Below are 5,650 nucleotides of genomic sequence, written 5' to 3' on the forward strand. Positions count from 1 at the left end.
ACATATGTATTTCATGCACTGAAGGAGAAGAGCAATATCATGAAACGAGACAGAAATGATGCCATTTTCATTAGCAAGACAAAGACAACCAAACACCTGTAGAAGCCAAACCAGGAACTTTTATTTGGAGACTGGGCTTCAGTCTGTGTTGTTGAGATTTGGGGGTGGGGGGGGGCGGGGAGGGGAAGTGGGGGCCGGGCAGGCAGTAAGGCATCCTCATCGCTAGCCCTCCATTAAGTTAGAAATGGTGAGTCATGATACTTGCCTTCATGAAATGGTCACTGAAGATAAAGGTGCTAGAGCAAAGTGTGGTGAAGAAAGCAGATGGTGCCCGGCTATCAATCTGAATCGTGTTTGGGGTCTTAAAGGGTTGCATTCAAACAAGCAGCCATCTAAGTGAGGAGTCCACATGGAAGAAGCACACCAGCCTGTGCGATCCAGAGATGACGATTACAAAACTTGAATATGGTAAGGAGAAAAGCATCAGAATAGAAATTCTGGACACCCCACTGGTGGAGGGGTGTGTGGGGGGGGTGGAGTTCCAACCCATCTGCAAAGTATCCGGTCAGACTGAGCCCCTGACAGATCCACTCTAGCCACAGGCAGGAGTACTAGGAGAGACCATTACAACCTTGATTATGCTGGATTGAGCCTGACACTTGGCCAGGTGACCCACCCTATAGATGCCACCTGAATTTGTTCTGGGTGCAAAAACCAGTATCTCTTGCTGGTTCCACGACGGAAATTGCCTCCTGGGTTCTTGATTATTGTTGGTGGAGTTTTCCTTCTTATCCTTTATTAGTGTTTTTGTCTTGTATGCTGTTATGTTTTTACCCTTACCACCTTAGCGTGATTTTGTTTGCTATTGTTGCTTTCTGTTGGTTTCTCAGCTGTGAAGCACAGGAGGACTGGATGCATAATGATAACGGATACAAGGGGACATAGGGAATTCTGGGGTGGGGATTGGATGATAGGGAGGGGTAGGAGATTTGGGAAGTAAATAACGAAAATGGGAGGGAGCACTAGAACAGATTGTGATGACATGACTCATCTTAAAGTTGATTTAACCATGAGGGGGGGTGCTCTAAAATTGATCTGGGGGTGATTGTACAATTCTCTGTGATGTGATTGCATGATTGAACGATTGAATTACATGATATGTAAATTACTTGCCAGTAAGACTGGTGGCAAAAAAAGAAGAAATGATGTGTCAGAGAAGAGATGGGCTATCCTTGGAGAGGCAGCCAGGCCAACAATATTTGACTGTGGCCCAGGAGAGGTCATGAACTTACAGAAAGGAGGCCTGAGTTCTACAGGGAGTGGTAGTAATGGAGTGGGGCAGGAAGCACCTACTGGTGATGGAATAAGGGGAGTCACAGGGTCAAATGTCACCAGCGCCCACCCAAGCCCTGCTCTGTCCTGACCCCACGTTATTAGTATGTCCTCTGGTCATAATTATGCCTGGCCACTTCCAGTTTGTGACAGCTGCATTGTAGATGATTAAATAGGTTTTTCTTATTTGATAAGATCTGAGGAGCTAATGCAAAGAAACACATACTTCCCAAAGCAGATTGCTGGGTTATTACACCTAACCCCTTGCTGTCCCGGCTGTGCTGATTCATAGAGACCCCACAGGACAGAGCAGGACTGCCTTATCAGGTCTCCCGAGCTGTAATAGCGATGGAAGCTTGCCAAGTCTTTCTCCTGGGGAACTGCTGGTGGGGTCAAACCACTGACCTGTTTAGCTGCAGAGTGCATAACCGCTGGCCCACCAGGCCACTTTGGGTAAACACAAGGTCAGGTAAAGCCTGAAGGTCGTGGTTGCCTCCACACTGCTTTCTACCTTTCCAATTTGAGCCTTTAACACCAAGCTTCTTGCAAGCAATAGCCCAGGCAATAGACTAACAATTTAAAAAGTTTAAAATGAACTCTGCACCACTGACAACATATAAAGCTCCCTGCTGTCAAGTTGATTCCAACTCATAGTGACTGTACGGGACAGAGTCGAACCGCCCTCTGGATTTTCTTGGCTTCAAACCTTTATGAGACCAGAAGGCCTCCTCTTTCTCCAGGGCAGTGGCTAGTGGGTTCGAACAGTTGACTTTGTGGTTAGTAGGCCACTGTGTAACTACCCTGCCACCAGGGATCACGATGCAGCCAACAGATTGCCAGGGAAGTTATAACACTTTGTCCAAAGGCAAGAAGCCACATCATTTTCCTTGGAAGAACTAAAGATTCCACATAAACTCACTTTCCTGAGTTAGGATAAAAGATCACGAATCTGAAGTTATCTGGAGTGACAGGGGGAACGGTATCATTTGAGACCGCTGGGCTGTTGGTTTGCTCCAGAGAGATTTTGGTCTCTGGACCAATAGAAAATGGGTCTATTGTCCTTTCTTATAGTCTTAAAAAGAGAGATAAAATCACGATGTTAAAAAGATGCTATAAAACAGTATGCTGATTCTTTATCTCTCCTGATGATTGGAATGTGGGGAGGACATTTGGGGCAGAGAAAAAGGGCTCCCCCCATTTACAGAGTTTAGTCATGAACATGGCTCTAGGTCTCACAGTTGGAAAGGAAAGAGCCTCACATAGAATGTACTACACGTGACCAATAGATGGACTCTCTCACGCCTTGTGGGTAGCAGCTGTCTAGTCACCCCTGAGTCATAGCAACCCCGCACACGACAGGAGGAAGCACGGTCCCTCTGAGTGTTGTGCCCGAGACCCTGGTGGCAGCTGCCATGTCAAGCCAGGGTCTTCCTCTTGTTCGCTGCCCCCTCTATTTCACCAAGCATGACGTCTTTGTCCAGGGACTGGCCTCTCCTGATCACATGCCCCCAGTCTGTGAACCAAGGTCTCGGCATCCTGGCTTCCAAACATCCTAGTCACATCTCTTCCAAGTCCTTTCTTTTTCTTTTCTCTGGCGTCCTTGGTACTGTCGATGTTCTTCGCCAACGCCCGATTCAAATCCAAATGATTTGACAGCTACAAAATCAGGTCGCCTTTGCTTCACAATTTCAGGGATGTGCTTGTTGTGAAAAAGAGTAAGGGGTGGGTACGTTTGCACTCGGTACATCCCACCTTCGCCCTCAACTGAACTGATGCGGCTGAAGTCCAGAATCCCAGCCGCCTGCGTGGCAGTGCGGGAAACAGATTCACCTCCCGGTTTGAACCACGTGGGGAAGAAGCCGGCTGTTTCCTGGGACACTCGCGGTTTCCTGGGCTTGCTTCACCGAAGCTTCCATTCGAGGTTCGCTACATCGGGCATCCAAATATGAGTCTGTGAGAGGAAATCGGGGGTCACATGTCATCGACTGGCTGCAGAGAGTCCCGACTGAGAGGGGCTGTGAAATGTCAGGTTCACAGTGGGATGTTTTACATGGGGTACACGTGGAGATGATATTTCACCTGTTTCTTTTCCCCTGCTTTTTAAGGTGGCTGCTGTTGTAAGGAGCACTCTGGCTGCACTTCTTCCGGGGAATATCTGTTCCTTCTTTCTGCAGCCCCTGCGTGGGTTTTTTTCCCCCAACGGCATCGTTCACATGCATCAATTTCCCTTTGGTCCTCCTCATTCCATGTCCAACTTTCAGATTCATAAGAGGCGACTGAAAATACCATGGCTTGGGTCAGGTGACATCCTTAGTCCTCAGAGTGACATCCTTGCTTTTCAGTGCTTGAAGTGTGACTGTGAGACAATTTAAAATTAAATACATGGCTTGAATTTTATTTTTATCGGGCAGCACTGCCTGGCCCATGTGCCTGGCACTCAGCCACACCTGCGTCAGTCACTTGTCACTCTTTCCCCAAGTGATCCTGTCCTCCCCAACCCGCCTGGGAGACAGCCTCAGCCTTACACGCATTGTATTGTCCTCCCCAGCACAGTCAGTAGATGAGACTTCAAAAAGTCCATGGGAAAACCCCATTATCTTTCAGTTCCATTTTCCCAAGAACTTTTTGTTTTTTAAGTGGCAATGCCTTTGATTGATTTTAATATACACACGTTTGCTAAGGGCATAGACAAGGCATAATCCCGATGAGGAAGACCATCAGTGTGAGGCTGCACTGGTGTTCCAGCCCCCTCACTTTCTGAAGCGCCCCCCTCGTCCAGCAATGGAGTCAATTCTGACTCGTGGCGCACGCGGGTTAGAGCAGAACTGTGCTCCATTTGGTTGTTAGCGGTTGACTTTATTGATGTCCACAGGTAGATGGTCAAGCCTTTCCTCTGAGACAAGTCTGGGTGGACTCAAACCACGGACCCTTTGGCCAGCAGCTGAATGTTAACTCTTCGTACCAACAAGGATCCCCAGTACGTAGACCCCCATGGTACATCATGACCCTGTGGATAATCACCTCTGATTACAGGCTGCATTCCCCGCGTATCTTCCAAAAACATCCGATGTGAAAAGTGAGACACACTCTATCCGTCCTCTCAGCATATTAACACGCAGAGGTTGGAAGAGATTTGGAACATTTGGGGGAGGGGTGCTAATGGTTGCTTGATTTGAGGAAAATGAATCATGCTGGCTTTGTCCTATAATTACAGGATTTCCCCCCTTCCTTTCTGATTCTTTTTTCCTTTTTCATCGCAATACTCTGAGAATTGGCTAACCTGGATGCTACCCTGTTCTGTCCACAGACATTGTTCTCCCCTCTGCTCCTCAGAGCTCTGCATCTCGGGTGATGACGAGACGGCGGCGGGCGGCACAGCACTACAGGGCATGTCAATACCACAATGCCAAGCACTACGCCTGATGCTCGGGGGCTCCGGACCATGCTGGCCTTCCATCCAGCTCCGGTTTCTTAGAGATCATCACGAGAGAAAAATGAAGTTATACAGACTCAGGGCTCTGGGTTCATTGGTCTGAATTCAGGCAAGAGGAAATAGAGCCTGCAGGATTCGGGTTAGCACAAAGGGGACCTTTGTCAACAGCCAGCACTACTAAATGGTAGGCCAGGTCTTGACATCTCAAACTGAATCTTAATCTTGGAGACCCCACGTGAAGACCCCACATCACTTGGTGGAGACCGGCTCACAGCAACCCTACAGGACAGAGCAGGGCTGCTCCAGTGGATTTCAGCGGCGGTCAGCCTTTATAGAAGGAACATCGGGGTGAGGATGCCCCAGTCCTGCCTTTTACTATGGGCTAGAACAGCACATGTGCACAGGTACAGATAAGAGGGAGTCGGACAACAGAAAAGTGGGTGAAGGGAGACATCGGACAGTGTGAGTTTGGAAAAAATAATGATACTTTATAAATTATCAAGGGTTTGTGAGGGAGGGAGGGGAAAATGAGGATCTGATACTAAGGGTTCAAGTAGAAAGAAAATGTTTTGAGAATAATGATGGCAACAAATATACAAATGTGCTTGACACAATGGATGGGTGTATGGATTGTGATAAGAGTTGTACAAGCCCCCAATAAAATTATTTTTTACAAAGAGAGAGAGATAAGAGCTCAGGACACATGGAATCCAGGAACAGGAATGGGAGTAGCAATACCAGGAGGGTAGAGGGAAGGTGGGGAGAGGAGGGGAGGAAGGGGGAACCAATCACAATGATCAATACATCATCACCACCACCCTTCCAGGTACAAAACAACAGAAATCATGGGGGAAGGGAGACAGCAGTAAGTGTAAGATATGAAAA

This window comes from Echinops telfairi, unplaced genomic scaffold (assembly GCF_000313985.2).
Source record: "Echinops telfairi isolate 266 unplaced genomic scaffold, ASM31398v2 ScPeMD7_70;HRSCAF=299, whole genome shotgun sequence".
Lineage (NCBI taxonomy): Eukaryota > Metazoa > Chordata > Mammalia > Afrosoricida > Tenrecidae > Echinops > Echinops telfairi.